The 23,037-nt window shown below is 47.9% G+C and overlaps 1 protein-coding gene across 2 annotated transcripts in view; it reads right to left on the bottom strand.

Moving 5' to 3' along the window:
• Window positions 1–23,037, bottom strand: part of LOC147689431 (Krueppel-like factor 5) — a 121,107-nt gene that overhangs the window by 441 nt on the left and 97,629 nt on the right. The window lies entirely within an intron of this gene.

The raw sequence follows: 23,037 nt of genomic DNA, 5'->3' as shown, positions 1-23,037 counted from the left end.
TTCTTGTGCTCTCCCAAGACTCATTGATCTCATTGAAAGAAAGACTACTTTTTTTCTCGTGCTCTCCCAACACTCAATGATGTCATTGGAAGAAAGACTACTTTTTTCTTGTGCTCTCCCAAGACTCATTGATCTCATTGGAAGAAAGACTACTTTTTTCTTGTGCTCTCCCAACACTCAATGATGTCATTGGAAGAAAGACTACTTTTTTCTTGTGCTCTCCCAAGACTCATTGATCTCATTGGAAGAAAGACTACTTTTTTATTGTGCTCTCCCAACACTCAATGATGTCATTGGAGGAAAGACTAAATGTTTCTTGTGTTCTCCCAAGACTTATTGAGGTCATTGAAACAAAGAGCACCTTTTAGTGCTCTCCCAAAGCTACTATTGATAAATACGGTTTGTTTTGTAACAGCCTTAGTGACTGGGCATTATACTCTCAGAGGGCTGACACCTTCCCTCTGTATCTTACCCAAACTAGGGCATATTCACAAACTGCATTTTGCAGTATGTTCAGTAATAAAACAATAGTACTCCTGCCATACTGCAATATGCTGTTCACCAACCTACACACGAAGGCCTACAGCTCCACCTCCCCTGTCTTTGATGTACCTAGATCTCCGTCCCGACAGCGGGGACCTCCGCACACGTAGATATACGTTTTAGTAGTAAATATGGGATGCACGAGTGTAGGAATGGACAACGGGGAACACTTATGAATAAATGGGAGGTGTTTAAGTAGGAGTAAGGTGGGGTTAAAGTAGGATTGGGGAGGTGTTTAGAGGGTGACATGCAGTCACCCATAGAAGATTAAGCCTACCCCTGTTCACAAGCTGCACTTACACAGTTACTACAGTAAAAAACAACACATTACAGCTGTTAATACACTCCAGCTCAGACGTGGATTAACTTAAGCACCGTAACAAAGCATTGGTACTGCAACACCCCCCATAAAGAATAATGGAGGTGGGGACTTATAATAAAGCCCATAAGAACTACTGTTAATTAAATTAAGCTATTTTAATGTTTGAACAATATAAACGTTTAATTTTTTTAAATGTATATAAATGAAACTAATATTAGTTTATTATTAAATATATTAATAACTTTTATGAAATGTAAAGATTAATGTTACTTATATTTAGCAAATTAGAAAAATTTAATGTATTCGGAACCAGCAACCTAGCAACCCGACATGGCTCAGCTTCATGCAGCCCCGTCCGCACCGTGCTGCTTGCTCCTCCCGCGAAAGACCACGCGCAACTGTTTCTGATTTCTGACCAACGGCCAGCGACACCAGTCGTAAAAGAAGTGGGCCAGTAGAATTTCAGTGGGATTTTTTTAATTTAAGTCTTAAGAAAAATTATTGTGATTTAATTTAACATGTTAAAAATAACTAAATAGGTTTCATTTAATTAAAAAAAGTGTATATCAATGAAACATACATTTTAGTTTATTATAAAATATATGAATAACCTTTGTCAAGGGGAAATATTAATGTAACTTTTATTTAGCAAATTACAAATACTTTACATAATAATAAAACATTAATGTTATAGTTTCAGTGGGATTTTTAAAATATAAATCTTAAGACCAATAATTGTAATTTAATATGTTAAAAATTATCTGAAAAATCAACTTAATAGTAATATAGCATTTTTATTCTATTCTACATTAAAAAAATACATTAATTTATAATAAAAGATTCAATTGAAGTATGTTTACTAATGTATTATTAAGTTTAATAAACTTTTAAACTGCTGCCTACAATTTACCATAAGGAGATCTATGCCCTGGTGGCGGAAACCTTTCTCTACATACTTAAATTTTTAAATTCAACTCCACATCCAGAGTTCAGGGGGTGTTGAAATGTTAAGTAACTTTACACTGGTAAATGATAGGTAGACAAAAATAGTAATGTTACTTAAAAGCGTAAGAATAAATATATGCATGTAGACCTACTCACGTGTCAGTTTGCGTTTGTGAATAGCCCCCACCATGTTTACAGTCCTGGGCTTTGATTTGACTGCCTCATGTGTTTTGGCTTCTGTTGGACTCACATGCCTGTTAGGAATGTGTAACCCAAAATCCAGGGAAAGGAAACGTGGTGCCCTAAGTGAAAGCAGCTACGTGCCAACCCCATAACGTCTATGTGTGATGTAGTGACATCATTCATGATGAGCCGAAGGGCTTTGAAAATGTAACCAGACCAGAGATAGCAATAGTTTTATGTTTCATAAAGTGATGGTTTGCTTTTTACATGCATATTAATTATTGATAATCCATAGTCCATGTTCATTGGTCAAACGGTTTAGTAGTCCCTCCCTAGTACCGCCTTGTCTCATTTTGTAACCTCCCATGGAGGCACCCCCTGTTACGTGTGTTGTTGCTCGGTACACATTAATTACAGTCTCTGAGCACTATTTTCTCAAATAGCTTTGTCTTGACTGCTGTTGCAGGCAGGACACAATCTCTTCTAACACTTTTTACAATTTTTATAGCACGTATTTGCAATGCAATAGGTCTCGCATTTGCGAGAACTTAAGCTATTGGCATTGTAAATGACCATGTCTTTTATCTATTTGTTTTAAAAACAACACATAAATAAAAGGCACTATCATTTACAATGCCAATAGCTCAAACTTTCATAAATGCAAGACCAATTGCAGTGCAAATGCTTGTTTAGTCTGGAGAGTGTCTCGCTATTATTTGAAAACAGTAATTTTCCAAGTCAGGAGTGTGTCTCTATAACTCGGGAACAGTTGTTTTACAGGTCAGGAGTGTGTCTTCCTATGATTTGAGAACAGTCCTTTTCTAGTTGTTGAGTGGGTCTTCCTGTCGTTTGAGAGCAGTCATTTTACAGTTGTTGAGTGTGTCTTGCTGTAGTTTGAGAGCAGTACTTTTCTAGGTCTGTAATGCATGGGACCTTACTTTGCAGCCAAGCGCTGCCTCCTGGGATCTCAGTGACTGAGAACCTCCTGTGTCTCATAGTGACATGTATCATTAAAGTTCTACACATATCACTTTACAGTTTATGCATGTACATATATAAACATAATTCTGTAATACATGGAAGTCTGTAACAGCTGTATCAAAGCTTCTCTCACGTTCATATTATACTCTTGCTCTGACACTACTACTTACCTGTAATACAGAAATGATAGCATTCTACTGTAATAACATGTTACAGGCTGAGTTGCTGAGTTATTACGTCACAGTGGCAGATGCCAGACTAGCTCTCTGGGGGGCCCCACCAAACAGGTGAGGGTAACTTTTTAACTCTTTGGAGCTTTTCCCCTCAATGTCCACAGTCATTCACTGAGGAAGAGATGTGTGTGAGTGTGTTTTACTGCACTGTTGAAGTTCATTACAAGAATGTTGGCATCTCTCTGCATATTACCACACAAATTAACTCACAACCGGTGTTTAAAGTGCTTTACTTTAAATTGACTAAACTATGTGTTTGCAACAAGTTATATATTGCGTATGAAGGGGAGGCTCGCAACATTAAAAACCGGTGAGATGCGGGGCGCTGTAAAACTCACCGATATTTGCTCTTCTCTGGGACGACGAGCAGGAAAGGAAGGTAGTTTACTTCCTGCATTCGAATCCAACCAATCCTGGAGCTGCTGCAGCTCCAGGATTGGTTGGAGCAGGCTAATCCAGCGCTCATTTTCAGGATGGAGACCTGTGCTTGGAATCCATCCGCTGTTTTACAGTGCTGGGATTGTGCAGGAGGAAGTGCGCATGTTAGATTGGCCGGCTGTAGACAGCGTGCCTATCTGACATGCCCAGTGAGCGCCTACGATGTCATTCTGCAATCTGCAGGAATCTGCCCCGCCTGCACCATCCACTCGCTGCGGCCGGCAGCACATAGAATAATAAAATGATAATGACCATTTGATTATTCTGTGTGCACCTGCTGCATTCGCATCAGGCGGGAAGATGCGCAACGGAGGAGCCGCCGCTGGTGTACTGGAGTGTTTCTTCACACGTATAGATCCGGCATTTATTGCACAGATCTGCAAGAAGGATGTCTTCAGGGGTAAGTGGTACACTCCACTCCGCCTGCAGAGTTTGCAGAGGTTTGCCCACTTAACGCTCCAGCTGGAGTGCGGAGTTCCCGAAAAACTCTGCGAACCACGGCGTGGCAGAGTTTTTCTCACACGCGGCTCGCACAATCGAGAAAATCAAGCACTAAGACGTGTCCTGGAGTGGTTTGTCAATACTGGGGGTTGCAGTAGCTCGATACAGTTTGTGTTGACAAAGCTGCGCTCGAGTAGAAAATCTACGTGAACAGCAGAAAGCAGCAGGCCCCCCTGGCGCTGCACCTGGGGCTGTTTGCGCCGATTCTTACATTACAGAACAAATCCGTGCAAGCAGCGCGACGTGACGAAATTCCACCGCACATAGAACTGAGCTAAATCTTGTGGAATTTACTCCGCGAGTTCCGCCCACCCCTAGATATCTTCGTTAAGAAGGAGCATTGGGACGAGGTGGGGGTGATGCAGCAACTAAGTATTGTAGGGAAGTGTAGTATCTTGTAAATGCATTTATGCTTCTCCCCTGCTGCTTTGCCAGTAGCTGCTCAGCCAGTGTGAGTGTTCTGCGTGGAATGTTGGAGTGGTGATGATGACTGGAATGTTTGGGTGCCCGTGAGGCGAGGCAGCTAGTTGGAGAATGGGCTGAGCAGCAGGCAGGCTGCTCCTGGTGGGGCTGCGCCACATGGATTTACCAACTTGCAACTAAGACACTTCGGCTGCCTGATCTCCACTACCACAGGGAGGCATGTCCCAGATCTTAAAAGGATATTCCAAGTCATGTATGAGCTCTATGGCTTACAAGAGAGTTCAGACTTCAGCTTCGCCCCTGTTTAAGCCCACGGGCCTCCTCAGCGAAGGTCATATCATTAACTTACAGTAGAGACCTTACTCCAAATGTTAGTGTGTAACTCAAACGACGGCTCTTGGTGTCAAGTAAATGTGTGACCCAGCCAGCTCCAGCTCAAAGCCTGGGGTCACCCACATTCCGCAGCTTGTATCGACTCAAGCGCCCCAGCCCCTCCGTCCCTTGCCCGCCCCTGCACACACGCAGCCACTATGTGCACCACGGACTCCCGCTGACACACACAAGAAGCCATTCTCCCAAAAACCATTCCCCTCCTATCTGAAAATTGTTCAGATTGCATCAAAAAGTTCCTCATTCCAGCTGCATGGCCCACATGTGCACACAGCGCCACGAAGCATTGCACGATTCTTTCCAGGAGCTGGCACGAGTGTTTGTGCACAAGCGTCATCGAGTCTTCTCTGGGAGAGAGAGCAGCAAGACACATGCACTCTCATCGAGTATTGAATTTTAAAAAAAGTAGTTCCTTAAATGTGAGCAATGGAAGGATATGTCAGCCAGTGCTAAGGGTGGTAAAGAGGAAGTGCTCTAGTGGAGAGAAACACAAGAAGAGGAAGGCGGACCATTGAATGCAGCAAACAGATGAGTGACAACAAAGCCGACCAATGGCGTGCACTGGGCGGGTTGTAACGCCACTGTAAACTCACAACGTCTTTTGCACCTGGCAGGCTTGACTTAAAAACTTGTATTTCGGGAAAAAAATATATTTTCATAAAATGACACCAACGTTTCTAACAGTAACCCACAATCTTTTGAAAATGTATGCATAAAAAGCACATTTGGGCCTCGTTTGTTTCCAAAATGTTTATGGGGGGACAGCTTCCGGCAGGTGTGGAGCGTCGGTCTTACACACACCCAAGCGGGGTTCTGCCATACGACCCTTCATGCAATTTAGAGTGCTTCACCAACGGCCCTAACACACACACGTGCGTGCACGCACACACGCACACACACACGTGCGTGCACACACACACACGCGCACATTAGCTGCCACTTTCTAAACCTCCACTACACACAAAGCAAAGTTCACGGTCAAGTCTGTGTTAAGAAAACCGATTCAAGAAAAGCGAGTCTTAGCACCCACTATAACACATTGTTCGAGTATCCCTGAAAACTGTGTGCACCGGTGTCCTGGTTGTAAATATGTGCACACGAACACACAGACACGCACTCACATCAGTATTGACACACGTGCACAGCTCCATACTACTCGCAAACAGCCTCTCTGCACACTCACATCCTTGCTGCTCAGCACACCGGGCCGCAGCACATCCGGGTTCCTGAACACACAGCCGCTTTCGTGGAAGAGAGTTGACCTTCGACCCCTGGGCGTTGGTGTCAAATATTAACACTGGCAGCTCGAGGCGGAACAACACGGGCCTCGTGAACTTGCGACTCCCTGACCCCGAATATAGCGCCCAATCTAGCGATAACGAGATACCGGCTGGTCTAGCGCCCAATCCCTGGCCTGACCCCGGGAGGCGCTGTGCGGGCCTGGTTGAGTTACTCTCTCCTGAGATGAGACAGCTTGGATCTCAGACCTGGTTTATAGGGCAGCTAGGGCCAGATTTAGGTGGCCATTTACCGACCGGTAACGGCGACCGGTAAATGGCCATTCCTGATGTAGGGGGCCTTTTTTACCGATTCGGTAAGTTTACTGAATCGGTAAAATACTGAATCAGTAAAATACCGAATCGGTATTTATACCGATTCGGTAACTTCCATATGTAGGTGGGACTCTTCTGAGTCCCAAAGGCCCGTCAGATTCGGTATTTTACCACCCAATCCTATTGGGTGGTAAAATACCGAACACAGGTGTGCATGCACATCTGTGCATGCACACCTGTGCAATGTGGCACACAGACATGCCCTTAGGGCATGTCTGTGTGCCACATGGCACACAAGTCCAGAATTGGGGTGCTAGAGGGTGTCAAAGTGACACCCCCTGCACCCTTGGAAAATTCGGAATTTACCGAATCGGTAAATACAGATTTGGTATTCCACATTGATTCCTATGGGCTTCAAGGCCCATAGGAATCAATTGGGGATACCGATTCGGTATTTACAGAATCGGAACATACCAAATCTTACCGATTCGGTATTTACCGATTCTGAATTACCTACATCCCCCCCCCCTTTAATTTACCACTTCTTAAATACCGAATCGGTATGATTCGGTATTTTAGAAGTGGTAAATTAAGAATTACCTACATCTGGCAGTTAATATCCTAGTTCAGTTGCTCTCACCTAAGTGGAGACAGCTTCGATCTCAGGTCTTGTTGAGTTATTCACATCTGAGATGAGACAGTTTAGAACTCAGACCTGGTTCCCTTACTCCATAGCTCTTCAAACTGTGGGGCGCACTTCACCCCACACTGTTGCTTCCAGGCGCGAGACGTGCCTCTCAGCCCAGGCTGCTGCAGCTGCTGGGGGCTCGCTCGGCTGAGACTGTCAAGAGTCACAGGTCTTTAAAGGCCAGAGGCAAGCCGATTCCGGAGGGGGTAGGGGTCTAATTCTCATGGAGATGCAGGGGCTCTAAGAAAGGGTGGAAAACAACAAAGCCTCATTAACGCTTAAATGGTCTTTTAAAGACCTGTGAAGTACTCAGGTGCACAGCTCCAAAAGTGTCTGTGCCCAAGCTGCCTCAGCACGGGCTGACACACACGACAGGTGGGGGTGGGGGGTGCGGGGGGGGAGGCATGCTGAAGCCTTTTGAGCCCATGGGCGTTGTGCGCCTGGTAAAAACCATGGGGTTCATTTACAAGCCCCTTGCGCCACTTTGCGTCATTTTCAACATTGAAAAAGTGACGCAAAAGTGGCGCAAGGGGCTTGTAAATCTGCCCCTTGTGCATATTTACATACCTTTGTAAACTGCTTAAAGAGGCTGTTTGTTTTCTGGCTCCAGTCCCCCCTGTGCCCCCACTCTGCCTATTCCTTACATTTTCCTTTTTACTGCCTTAGTGTGAGAACGCATTTCATGAAACGGAATATAAAGTAGGGTTACCAAAATAAAAATGCCAGCCATGTGCTGTTTAAAGAGCCTGCAAAGGCCCTGTCTTGACACTAAATAGGGTTATAAATGAAATAGTATGAATTCTTTTGTAATTTGACGTTTCAAATCTGTGTTCCGTTTAATTATAAGTCATAGATCATTCAGGCAGCCTTAGAACACAATTAAAAATACTGTCTATGTATTTTAGCTGTTCCAAGTGTCCACCAATCAGCCCTGAAAATAGGCCTTAGGGGACTGCTCACTTTTTTACCTTCTAGGACATCAGTGTAATGAGCTGGCAACACTAATCGCAAGGCTGGAAGTTTATTGCAGGATGAGCACAATATTTATTTCCCCCACCCTCGATCCCTAGAACTTGCCATAAAAGCAATATTTTAACTTATATCTCAAACCCTATGCCAAGCCTCAATAACATGCTGAGTAACTTCAACTGTGTCTGGGAATGCACCCGGCATTCAGACAACTCACTCCTCATTCTCGTCCTTCACTTTCAAACTCACCCTGCACTCACAGGGATCACAATGTACGCACACTGATCATTAGGCACTGAACCCACCCTCTCACCACTTACTCACAGTGACCACACTGCACTTATGCCACTCACCATGAACTTACACCGTTCTCCCTCTACTTACCCTGCGGTCACATGAGCACACCGCACACTCTGCACTCACAGTGATCACTCTCCACTCACAATGCTCTTGCGCTGTTCACCCTGTACCTCACCCTGCAGTCACATGAGGTCACCCTGTACCTCACCCTGCAGTCACACGAGCACACTACTCACACTGCTCATGCGATACTTCACTCACCTGTCCCTCTCACGTGTGCGATAAATTAGGGCCAGCCCTGGCTGGTAATCCTAGTCCCCCCCCGCCCGAAGTTCTGTCTAGTTGCGCTCCATGTTGCTTCCCACGTCGGAAGTACGTTTCACTGCAAGGAGTTTACAACAGTTACATCCTTCCTGAAGATGCCAATCTCTGGCAGGTAAGAGTGAAGAGCTTTTTGTATTATTTGTTTAAAGCCTCGCTCCTTTCCCCTTCGTCCCAATACTAGTGGGAACATTGGATATTTCAAGGAGGAGTGGATTTGGCATTAATGCCATAGGTGCTGCCTTGGGTTCTGGGGACCCAGGTTCGAGTCATGGGTTCAACTCAACATCGTGTGATCCTGGGACAATCACTTAATAAACCAGTGACTTACGAAAAATGAATTTGACCTGATTAAAGTCGCTGGTGCTTGTTTAACATGTTCCAATCCCTAGAGCTGAGTCCACAAGTCAAATATAACAAATAATGTGAAGTGTGCCTACCATCTGCCCTCGCTTCTTTCGTAGACCAAATGTAAATGTTTTCTTGTGCATCTATTTCTGAAGCTTTGGAAGGCGTTCTTCTTTATAAGCCAACTCTGCTAACAAAATGACTCTTGATGCCGCGGGAGAATAAAGATGTATATATCCTCTTGAATCCCTTATATCACATGTGTATGATGTAAATATCCCCTAGGCCTTCTTGGAAAACTGTGGCTGGCCTCCTACAGACTTGGCAACACCTGGCCATACTCCACTTAATCATGGATTTTTCGATTGTGTCAGAAAGCATGTTTTGTGGAACTTCTTTTTCTGATATCTTGTTTAGGGGCAAGGATGTGGCACAACAGCTGGAGCTGATGACTGTAGAGCTGGGAAACCAGGTTCAATTCTTGATGTCTGCTCAACATCCTGTGATTCTGGGCAAATCACTTAATCTCCTGTGCTTACAAAAAATGAATGTGTGCTTGTGTAATGTAAAAGATGCTCCTGTAAAGCGCTACAATACCTTTGGGTCATGTTCGCCCTAAATGAAACTACAACAAATATATTGCAAAATGTTGTGAGCACTCCTGTTTCCAGGCACTGCTCAAGACTGGAAGTGGAGCACAACCCACGGATGGCAGAAGCAAGAATCCATCTACATATTGTCTCTTTGGAGAAAAACATGCACTCCCACCCCTGTGTTTTGGGAGTGTTTTTGCTAATCTATCCTAAATGTTGTGTTTTATGTGAAAAATAAAGCAACAATGTAATTTTTTGTGCTCATTTTTTTCTTGGAGACTTTGCATTTTAACTTTAGAATAAGCACAAGCACTACAGAAACGTCAGTTTACTAATCACTCTTACTTTATTTAATATCATTTACCTTATATGACCTGGGCTCTGCAGGAGGGAATGGCCATCAACGATGCCGAGTACCAGCTTCCGGAACTGTTTTGTCAGGTGGTGGTGGGAGGGGGGCTCGACCTGTAAAAAGGTTTAGATGGGGGGGCTCGGCTGACTAAAGTTTGAAGACCTCTGCCTTACTCTCCCCTGAGAGGAGACAGCATGGATCTCAGGCCTGGTTGCGTTACTCACACCTCAAATGAGACATTAGATCTTAAAGAGTATAGAGTTACTCTTACCTGGGAAGAGACAGCTTAGATCTCAGGTACTATTGAGTTACTCACACCTGAGATGAGACAGCTTAGATTGAGGCCTGGGTGAGTTACTCACCTCTGAGATGAGACAGCTTAGATTGAGGCCTGGTTGAGTTACCCTCATCTGAGAAGAGACAGCTTAGATCTCAGGCGTGGTTAAGTTACTCACCTCTGAGATGAGACAACTTAGATTTCAGGCCTGGGTGAGTTTCCCTCACCTGAGATGAGACATCTTAGACATCAGCCTTTGATCTGCCGCTTCTTCGTGACATGGGACAGGTTGACATTCACAGGACTCTGAAGAGGAGGGGGGCTGATGAGGTAATACTAGGCTGCACGCCTTTCCCAACTCGTCTGCTAAGAGAAGTCAGATCTGGGGACACTGACGGACCCAGGAGCACACAGCGGCGGGTTAGGGGAGCCGGGACTGGATCTCAAATGTACAAGCGAAGGGCTGGGCCCTCAGTCCATTGCTGTCCCCAAACAGCAGGTGTGCTGGGAACAGCCATGGCAGCTACGAGAAGCTTATCAGAGGCGGGCGAGCAAACAAAGTCCCTGATAAGGCCCTCGAGCTGCGAGTAAGTAAACACGAAATCAGCGCTTATTGTCCGCCTCAAGGCTGATGGGAAAATAATCCAGGCCCGCCCGGGGCCGCAGCTTTTCACACTGTTTTCATTTCAGAGTGTGAGCAGATGTGGCCTAGGGGCTAAAGTGCAGACTCAAGAACCAGGGGACATTATGGGGTCAGCTTGCACACTTGAATACATTGTGTGATCCTGGACACATTCTTTGATCGCTCTGGAGCTCTGCTCACTAGGCTCTGGGAAAGGAGGGGGCAAAGGTGTAACGCGAGACAAGAGGAGAACCGAGCCAGGTGTGATAGTGGGCAGCAGTGCCACTGAGCAGCCATGTTTAAAACGCAGGGGGAGTGAACTAAAAGAACAGAGAAGCTTGAGAAGACATGTAGCACCAGGCAGCTGGGTCCTAGACGACTGCACTACCAGGACTCGTCACAGATTGTGATGCAGTATGTTGCCCACCTCAAGTGGCCTGCTGCTAGTAGACCACAAAAAAATATCACAAGCGAGTTTGAATGAGAGGCAACATATAAAGAGCAGAACAAAGTGTAGGCATTCAATGACACAACATATTTAGACACTGTTTTTCATCTTTTATTTTCAGCTATGCAAAGTACGTAGATGACGAAACCAGCCAACGCGTTTCACCCAAACATGGGCTTCTTCAGGGCAAAGAAATATTTGGCGATGAGATAATCCTTCACGTGTAGTCAATGAAGCGGCCAGAACTGTTATTTCTGAGTGGAGACTAGCAAAACTCTCGAGTAGATGGGGATTCTCACTGAGTAACCCCGAATCCCATAGCAACCGCGACGTGTCAGTGGAGCCGTGTCTGGACGCCGTCTTTCTGGCAGTAAAATTTTAAGGCGTTCGGGTTCCTCAGAGAGACTCCCCCATCTACACGAGAGTTTTGCTATCCTCCACTCAGAAAGAACAGTTCTGGCTGCTTCGTCAGGGGCGATACCCTATGGAAATGAGTGTTCTTTCAAGGTACATTGTTTTTCTAAGCATGATACGTGTAGATTTTCATCACTTACCCCTCGACTCAACGCACTTTGATACCACACAGTCAGTTACTAATCGCATTCGCGAGCATGTTTATAGCGTCTACATTATTCACGACCTTTTTAATCTGCAGACTAATCGCCACCACAACCTCACTTGTACGTACAAACACGTCCGGCAGTCACACACTCGAATGATTCACTGGGTGCCCACGGTCTCTTGCCCTCACCAACACTGGGCACCCCCGTGTGTGTTACCACTCTGCACGAGCTACTACATGAATTTAGATATTCTAAATCTTTGCACTCATTCCCATAGGTTATCGCCCCTGACGAAGGGACTAGTTCCCGAAATGCATTGGGCATCGGTCACAGAAACAGGAGCAACATGAAGAAATGATTCTCCATTATTCATTTTGATGTATATAGGTTCAAAAATGTTTCTGGAGACAGTATAATGACATGTTATGAGATGTTATTGAAAATTGGAACGTATGTACGGATTTTGTATATAATCCAACAGATGTTTATGCATGAAACTTTATATATGACATAGGTTTAACAAGGAATACACACTTATGAGTTCATATCCTTGTAATAATAACATATGCTGATAATTGCTAATAAATTGAATTCATATAAAAACGTGGAAATAAGGTGATTTCCAAGGGAACAGTGCACATTACATGCAGATCTACTCTGCATCCCAAATTTGCTTTGAGATCCAGCCCAGCCCGCCAGTTTCCAAATGCATGGTTTCCATTCACTGCCACTTTAAAGGACACAGACAGGGCAGGGGATGTGCACAGTATCACACAGTGCGTCAGGTCTGCAATGGAACTTGACTTCAGAAAGTCCGAAGCGCGCCTTATGATTTCAATCTCTGAGCCTGGGCGAGGCGAAGAAGAGGGGGCCCCTCCTCCCCGCCCCGGGCCCCTCATCGATCAGGGCTCCCCACAGCTCGCCGTGTGCTGCCAGGAGGCAGCGGGCAGCGTGCCCTCCCCGGCCAAGCATTGTCCGCCGAGGGTCACCGGCAGCCAGGCCCGCTGCGCCCGAACAATGGCGGATCAATCCCTGGCCTCGGCGCCATTGTCCCGGAGCTGGCTCCTGGCACCGGGGCATCACGGCAGGGCAGCTCGGAACAATGCACCCGGCTGGCATCGGGCGCTCCCACGGGGCCGCCGGCTCTGGAGCTGCAGGGGCACGACGCGAGGTCTGGGGGAAGAGGGGTGTGATAAACAGCCCAAGGGTGGCACCCCTTGTAAGGTCGGGGGAGACGGGGGGAGGGAGGGGGGAGTGGGTGAAGAGCGACACCCCCATGTAAGGTCCGGGGGAGTCCTGGAGAAAGGGGGGCGGGGGTGGGTGGGAAGGAGAGGGCTGCTAAAGAGTGACACCCCCATGCAAGGTTCGGGGAGTCCTGGGGGAAGGGGGTGGGGTGGGGTGGAGAGAGCTGCCGAAGAGTGACACCCCCCAAGCAAGGTCTGGGTGAAGGATGTGATTAGCAGTCCAAGGGTGGCACCCCTTGTAAGGTCCGGAGCGTCCTGGAGGAAGGGGGGGTGGGGGGGGGGCGGTTGGAGAGAGCTGTCGAAGAGTGACACCCCCCATGCAAGGTCTAGGGGAAGGGAAGTGATTAACAGCCCAAGGGTGGCACCCCTTGTAAGGTACGGGGGATTCGCCGTGGGGCAGTGGGGGCTGTGGATGGAGGCCCCCAGGACATGCCAGACCTCTCAGAGCCTGGAGGGCATGTGGCACGTGCCAGGGGAGTGCCCGACTTGTGACAGAAGGCCTGCCAGAGGTACAGAATGGCCCAGAACTGTCTCCAAGGGGCCCCTCTACCCCTGACCACCGGCTCGGCGGGCCAGAGTGCGGCAGTGATACAAGAACATCCTGCTGATTGTGTCTGCAAAAAATGTGTGCAACTTAATTTACAAAGAATAATTCTCCTGTAATAAGTCTTCCTTGGGAATAAGCTCGTCTCTTTTGTATGTCTGTGTGTCTCAGCCCATCTGTCTGTCCCATAGCCCCCATAGGCGAGCCTGACATTAGTTCACCTTAAAGACGCTCAGCAATGCAAACCACACACCCACTCACACACAATCCAATAACACACATGCATACACACCACACACACACACACACAAACACCCTGTATATCAATATTGGTCCTTCTGTGAAGCGCTCCGCGCTATATAAAATTGCATAAATAAAAATAAATAAATAAATAAATAAACAATAACACACATGCATACACACCGCACATACACACTACACACACCCACTCACACAAACAATCCAATAACACACATGCATACACACCACACACACACTCACACACAAACAATCCAATAACACACATGCATACACACCGCACATACAAACTACACACACACACCCACTCACACAAACAATCCAATAACACACATGCATACACACCACACACACACACACAAACATACACTCACTCACACAAACAATCCAATAACACACATGCATACACACCACACACACAAACAGACACTCACTCACACAAACAACCCAATAACACACATACATACACACCGCACATACACACTACAAACACACCCACTCACAAACAATCCAATAACACACATGCATACACACCACACACACACACAAACACACACCCACTCACACAAGCAATCTAATAACACACATGCATACACACCGCACACACACACACACACACTCACACACAAACAATCCAATAACACACATACATACACACCGCACATACACACTACACACACACCCACTCACACAAACAATCCAATAACACACATGCATACACACCGCAGACACACACACAAACACACACACACACTCACACAAGCAATCCAATAACACACATGCATACACACCGCACACACACACTCAAACACACACCCACTCACACAAGCAATCCAATAACACACATGCATACACACCGCACACACACACACACACTCTCACACAAGCAATCCAATAACACACATGCATACACACCGCACACACACACACACTCTCACACAAGCAATCCAATAACACACATGCATACACACCGCAGACACACACACAAACACACACACACTCACACACAAACAATCCAATAACACACATACATACACACCGCACATACACACTACACACACACCCACTCACACAAACAATCCAATAACACACATGCATACACACCACACAAACACACACAAACATACACTCACTCACACAAACAATCCAAAAACACACATGCATACACACCACACACACAAACAGACACTCACTCACACAAACAACCCAATAACACACATACATACACACCGCACATACACACTACAAACACACCCACTCACAAACAATCCAATAACACACATGCATACACACCACACACACACACAAACACACACCCACTCACACAAGCAATCTAATAACACACATGCATACACACCGCACACACACACACACACACTCACACACAAACAATCCAATAACACACATACATACACACCGCACATACACACTACACACACACCCACTCACACAAACAATCCAATAACACACATGCATACACACCGCAGACACACACACAAACACACACACACACTCACACAAGCAATCCAATAACACACATGCATACACACCGCACACACACACTCAAACACACACCCACTCACACAAGCAATCCAATAACACACATGCATACACACCGCACACACACACACACACTCTCACACAAGCAATCCAATAACACACATGCATACACACCGCACACACACACACACTCTCACACAAGCAATCCAATAACACACATGCATACACACCGCAGACACACACACAAACACACACACACACTCACACAAGCAATCCAATAACACACATGCATACACACCGCACACACACACTCAAACACACACCCACTCACACAAGCAATCCAATAACACACATGCATACACACCGCACACACACACACACACTCTCACACAAGCAATCCAATAACACACATGCATACACACCGCACACACACACACACTCTCACACAAGCAATCCAATAACACACATGCATACACACCGCACACACACACACACTCTCACACAAGCAATCCAATAACACACATGCATACACACCGCACACACGCACCCACTCACTCACACAAGCAATCCAATGACACCCATGGGAGTTCCCTAACCCACAGAATCCACAGGCGAGCCTGACAATAAACCACCTTACACACTCTGAGAAATACACGCCCACTCAAACAAGCACTGCACTAACACCCATGGAGGTACACCAACCTATAGAACCCTCAAGTAAGCTTGACAATAAACCACCTTAAAAACTCTCACACATACACACCACACACACACACTCAAAGAAAACATTGTAATAGCACATATGGAAGTACACCAACCTGTAGAACCCACTGGTGAGCCGGACAATAAACCACCTTAACCACTCTCAAATACACATCACACACCCACACACACACACTGCAATTACACTCATAGAAGTGCATTAACCCACAGAACCCACTGGTGAGCCTGACATTAAATCGCTGTAACCACTCTCATACACACACACACACACACAAACAAACACTGGCAATGACACCCATGGAAGTACACTTACTCATAGAACCCACAGGTGAGCCTGACAATAAACCACCTTAAACACTCTCACTAACACACACCCTCTCTAACAAGCACTGCAATGACACAGAGGGCAGTACACTGAGACTCCTCAGACGAACAGCCGGTTTACCGGTCAAGCCACTGTCCTATGACCCACAGAGGCGACCCTAAAAACACCACACATTCCTTTGGCCAACAGGTCCCAATGATCCACTCCCTCATTCGAACAGAACTGCTGCAAAAACCGAATATCCCCAGAACTCCGGCCTCCTCGTACTGGGCATGGTTTGTTCATGGAGAGCCACATGGGTGACCCTCCGTGGGCACACCAACGAATGTAGAGACGTACAGCGCGGGGCAAGTACATGCTGGGTGTGTGCCATGTAAAAACCATGCAACACTATGCAACGCAACATGACATGTCTGGGTCTGGGCTAGGGTTGTCCAGCTCTTGGTCTGTCTGAGTTTGTGTGCCTCTGGGTGTGTCTTCATTTGTGTCTGCCAGGGTCGGTCTGGGTCTGGATCCGTCTGGGTCTGGATCCGTCTGGGTCTGTGTCTACCTGTGTCTGTCTGAGTCTGTGTCTACCTGTGTCTGTCTGAGTCTGTGTCTACCTGTATCTGTCTGAGCCTCTCTGAGGTTGAGTCTGTGTGCCTCTGGGTCTGTCTTTGTTTGCGTCTGCCAGGGTCTGTCTAGGTCTGGGTCTAAGTCTTGGTCTGGATCTATCTGGGTCTGTGTCTCCCTGTGTCTGTCTGAGTCTGTGTGCCTCTGGGTCTGTCTTTGTTTGGGTCTGCCAGGATCGGTCTGGGTCTGGATCTGTCTGGGTTTGTGTCTCCCTGTGTCTGTCTGAGTCTGTGTCTACCTGTATCTGTCTGGGCCTATCTGAGTTTGAGTCTGTGTGCCTCTGGGTCTGTCTTTGTTTGGGTCTGCCAGGGTCGGTCTGGGTCTGGATCTGTCTGGGTTTGTGTCTCCCTGTGTCTGTCTGAGTCTGTGTCTACCTGTATCTGTCTGGGCCTATCTGAGTTTGAGTCTGTGTGCCTCTGGGTCTGTCTTCGTTTGTGTCTGCCAGGGTCGGTCTGGGTCTGGGTCGGTCTGGGTCTGGATCTGGATCTGTCTGGGTCTGTGTCTCCCTGTGTGTGTCTGAGTCTGTGTCTCCCTGTGTCTGTCTGAGTCTGTGTCTACCTGTGTCTGTCTGAGCCTCTCAGAGTTTGAGTCTGTGTGCCTCTGGGTCTGTCTTCGTTTGCGTCTGCCAGGGTCTGTCTAGGTCTGGGTCTAAGTCTTGGTCTGGATCTATCTGGGTCTGTGTCTCCCTGTGTCTGTCTGAGTCTGTGTCTACCTGTATCTGTCTGGGCCTATCTGAGTTTGAGTCTGTGTGCCTCTGGGTCTGTCTTCGTTTGAGTCTGCCAGGGTCGATCTGGGTCTGGATCTGTCTGGGTTTGTGTCTCCCTGTGTCTGTCTGAGTCTGTGTCTCCCTGTGTCTGTCTGAGTCTGTGTTTACCTGTGTCTGTCTGAGCCTCTCTGAGTTTGAGTCTGTGTGCCTCTGGGTCTGTCTTCGTTTGTGTCTGCCAGGGTCGGTCTGGGTCTGGGTCGGTCTGGGTCTGGATCTGTCTGGGTCTGGGTCTACCTGTGTCTGTCTGAGCCTCTCTGAGGTTGAGTCTGTGTGCCTCTGGATCTGTCCGGGTCCGTGCCTGAGTCTCGGTCCGGGTTTGTCAGGGTATGGTCCTGCTTGGCACTGGGTCTGTATCTGACTGTGTATTGGTCTGGGCCTTTTTGGGACTGGGTTTGCCGGAGTCTGGGTTTTCTGTGCTTAGGTCTGTGTCTGCATCTTGCTCAGACTGGAGTGTGCGAGTCTGTGTCTGATTCTATCTGGGTCTGTTTGATGGTCCTGTTCTGTCTGTGTCTGTGTCTGCGTGTGTCTGTTTGTCTGAGCCTGGATGTGGGCATGCTGGTGATTGGGTCTTGGTTTGGGGTTTTCTGGTTGTGGGTCTGCCTGGGAATGGGCCTGCCTTGGTACGTGTCTTGGTCTGGGTCTGTATGAGACTGGGTATGCATAAGGATCTATCTGGGTCTTTATGTGGGTCTGTGTTCGGTGCTTGGTCGGTCTCGATCTGCCCTTGTCTAGATCAGTGTCTAGGTCTTGCTGGGTCTGTGTCTATCTGTGACGGAGTCTTGTCTGCGTCTGCCTCGCTCTGTGCGACTCTGGGTCTGTTTCATATGTTTGGGTCTGTTTTGGTCTGTGTCTGTCTCTGACTGGGTCTTGGTCTGGTGTCTTCTTCGCTCTGTGCAAGTCTGGGTCTTTTTGTGTCTGGGTCTGTTTGGGTCTGTGTCTGGGTGTTGGTTTATCTGAATTCGTCAGTGTCTGGGTTTGTCTGTGTCTGAATCTTGATAGGGTGTCTGTGACTGTGTCTGTGTCTGTCATAGTCTGTGTTTCTTGAGGTTGTCCATGGAAGTTTGAGGTCAGTTGATGCTGCGCTGGTCTCAGACCCGTGCCTGCTCCAGGTGTAGCTTAATTACGCAGCCAGTGACCCAGGAGACACCGAGTCCAGCCAGGTACACGGTGACAAGAGATTTCTTTAGTTATAACTCTACTATCTAAGCCTTCTAGTGAATCACAATCTTTTCTAAATGAGCCCTAGAGCGCCGCTCCGGCTGGGGCAGCCCTGGTCACCCTGCTGATAAGTGCGAGATACTCAGGGCCGCTGGTGTGGTGTGAACCTGTACCCACAGCGGGCTACGTATTATTTAATCACACTTTACTTCTATGAACTTCAAATAACCCTTTCTAGACTCTTCCCTCCTCTATCCCTCCTTTATGCTATTCATCCAACTTACAGACTCACATGACCACCGCTCACACCACTGCCAAAAACAATGTATATTTCCTGCTACTCAGGGCACAAGTCCTATGAAAAGAAGTGGGTGGACTGACCAAGTACGACAATATGCAAATGACCTCATGATATCACAATGTAGCGCTATAAAATAAATAAAATAGTGCTATTTAAATTATTTGTGTAAATACAGGGACAGAACAAAGGCAAAAGCTGCCTCCCTTAGGTACCTGTGAAGAGAAGGCAAGCAGTGTGCCTTTGTTTCCCTCAGTGGCATTTACATTTAAATATAAGGTTCCAGTTGGCCCCCAGTCAGCACATACAAACACAAGCATTTACAATGCAACGGTATCGCCTTTGCAAAAACTAGAGTTATTGGCATTGTAAATGACAACATTTTTATTTATGTGTTGGTTTGAAAACAGATAAATAAATGGCATTGTCATTTACAATGCCAATAGCTTAATCTCTCACAAATGCGAGACCTATTGCATTTGCACCCACACACACACACACACACACACACACACAGAGCCACAAACACAGAGCCACACACACAGAGCCACACACACAGAGCCACACATGCCAGAAGTTGCACAGCTGGGGCCTGCCAAAGAGACACACAGAGAGGAAGTCCCCTCAATAATTTTGAAATACAAATCAACGTGCAGTCAAAACACTCTATGCTCAAAAGCAATTCAAATGTCGCACAAACTACAGCCACAGTGCTGGGGAAGTTATGTGAAAGAGTAAATTATCCACACAAATAAACGTCTCCAAGGCCTCCAAGCAAGGGATGTGAAGCTCCATCCCGCATGCACACAGTGCACACAACCCCACACTCCGCATACACACAACCCCACACCCCGCATACTCACAGTACACTGATCCCCACAACCCGCATACACACTGTGCACACAACCTCACACTCTGCATACACAGTGCACAGAACCCCACATACTCACAGTGCACTGAAGCCCCCATCCTGCTTACACACTGCACAGAACCACACACCCGCATACTCTCAATGCACTGAAACCCACACCCTGCATACACACTGTGCACAGAACCAAACACCCTGCATACTCACAGTGCACTGAAGCCCACACCTAGGAATGGGACATGCCCCCACGGAGCCACACGAGGACTCGGAAGCTTTTTTTGGGCACCGTTGGGGCAGCCCGCTGCCATCCGGGGCCCCCCTACACTGAAAAGAGCCCTGCCCCCTGCCTACGCGGCGGGGCAGGCACCGGCAATGTGCCTCCAGCCCCTCTGCATCTCTGCAACTCTCAGTGGCGCCTGCGGGGCTCTCACTCCTCAGGAGAGCCCCGCATTCGCAGCGCCAGACCTCACGATGCGCCGGCCTTCACCCGGTCCCCCATCTCGGGACCGGGACTTTGAAAATGCAGCCCGCAAGGCTCCGGGCGCATTCTTCCTCCAGGGCTCCCCCATCATCATGGGAGTCCCGCAACTCCCTTGCTGCTTCCGGCGGCGGTGAAGAATCTCCGGTCTCCCTCCATCCCTCCAGGGATCGCCCATCATCATGGGAGCCCCGCAACTCCAGTGCTGCTTCCGGCGGCGGGGTGGGAATCTCCGATCTCCCTCCATCGCATGGGAGACAGGCAACGTCTCAATGGCTTCCCCCAAGCAGGGGGAAGAGGAAGTTGCCTCCTTCAGGCCCCACCTCAGCGAGTTGGTCCCCATCCCGGGCACGGGGTAGGCACAATACATGTTGCTGCCGGAAAGGGTGCCGTGGGCTGGTAAACTGCACCGCCTCTCACCAAGGCACACATCCACCCGCTGGACCGCAATCATCCCACCCACCCCAGTCCCATGAAAAAAAAAATGGCGGCCGCAAACATCTGGAAAAAAAAAAAAGTAAACACCCACATGTTCATGACGGCAAAAAAGGGGCGGAGCTTAAAAAAACAGCGGAACGCCCACGAATCTGCTCCGACAATTATTGACACATCTCTCTTCCAATGGCTAGCCTCCATTTATGGAGCTCGCCAATGGAAGAGAAAGGCGGGTTAAAGCCCCGTACTAAAGATCAAAAAATTTCGCCTGCGCGGCACTGCTTACGCAGTGCACGCCAGGCGCAAAAGGAGGCCGGATGGCACCTTAACTTGGGCCCAGCTGGAGGTGAAAAAAGGCTCCCTGCTGTCTGCACGTTGCGGCTGGGAATGAAAAGCAGGCAACGCGCAGGTGCTGCTGAACGTGTCTGGTGTCTGAAAATGACACCGGGACAAGTTCATCATATTTCTGTGGGGCCCATCTTCTTGGCAGGGGGGATGGCGTCCAGACCGTGAAAAGTATGGGGGACGCCGTGTACCTGCGTGTACCTCCGACTCGAGCCCTGCCGCTACTAATCCGCCACTGATCCACCTTTAGGTTCCGGAGTAGCCTGCTACTCGCCAAAGAGCGCTTCATCGACTAGTCAATGAGGGGTAGCAAGGCTATATAAATACAGTTACAATTACCAATATTTTCCAGTCAGTCTGAGTATGGAGCTTCATGTGCAGGAGTTTATTCTTTCCAGCTCAAGCAGAGGGACAAGGCCCGAAGATGCTGCACGTGGGGGTCAAGGGGGGCAAGGAATGCAGGGGGTGCAGGGGGTACAGGGGTGCAGGGGGTGCAAGGGGTGCAGGGGGTGAAAGGGATGCAGGGAGTTCAAGGGGTGCAATGGATGCAGGGGGTACAGGGGGTACAGGGGTGGAGGGGGTTCAATGGGTGCAAGGGATGCAGGGGGTAAAGGGGGGCAAGGAATGCAGGGGGTACAGGGGTGCAGGGGGTTCAAGGGGTGCAGGGGGTACAGGGGTGCAGGGGGTACAGGGGTGCAAGGGATGCAGGGGGTAAAGGGGTGCAAGGGATGCAGGGGGTACAGGGAGTTCCCGGGGTGCAAGGGATGCAGGGGTGCAAGGGATGCAGGGCTCGGGGGTTCAAGGGGTGCAAGGCAGTTCTCTGACGCCTGAACACTCGTCACTTCTCTCCCACGACTTGAAGTCTGGAAGCACCGGGGTGGTCAGAATCCTTCCCATGTGATGATGATAACACCCCTGTTAAAAGTGAGGGGGAGGGGTCAGGACGGAGGGGAGGAGGCGAAGGAGTTTTTTCTGCATCAGGAAACATCGATAAAGTATATTTAAATGCCATCCAAACAAGATGCAAAGGCAGTTTCCTTCTTTGCCATTTTAACCTATTGATGCAAATCTATTTTGACATCACCGTGTCTTCCACAGAGCCGTTGTTTCAAGAGCGTGTTTCAAATTTACAAGATTCACACACAGACTTCAAAGTAAACTCAAAACTGAGCGCAGGGTTGAGAAGACAGCGGGCGCGTGAGACACGCACCTTGTATAGTGACAGCAGGCCCAGGAATACATCATGGTGTGTGGGGGCGGGAGAGAGAGAGAGAGAGAGAGAGAGAGAGAGAGAGAGAGAGAGAGAGAGAGAGAAAGAGAGGGAGAGAGAGAGATGAAATACGGAGGGATTTACTTCTTCCTTGCCACACGATTTTCTCACCCACTAACAATGATGTCGTCCACTGAGCGTCATTTTAGCGTTCCTGTGCAGAGCATACTGTGACGTCACCAAAACTCGAAAACACAGACAATTCATACAGGGTTGCAGC

The sequence above is a fragment of the Lissotriton vulgaris genome, chromosome 10 (genome assembly GCF_964263255.1).
Source record: "Lissotriton vulgaris chromosome 10, aLisVul1.2, whole genome shotgun sequence".
NCBI lineage: Eukaryota > Metazoa > Chordata > Amphibia > Caudata > Salamandridae > Lissotriton > Lissotriton vulgaris.
This window is presented reverse-complemented; position numbering and strand designations above follow the sequence as displayed.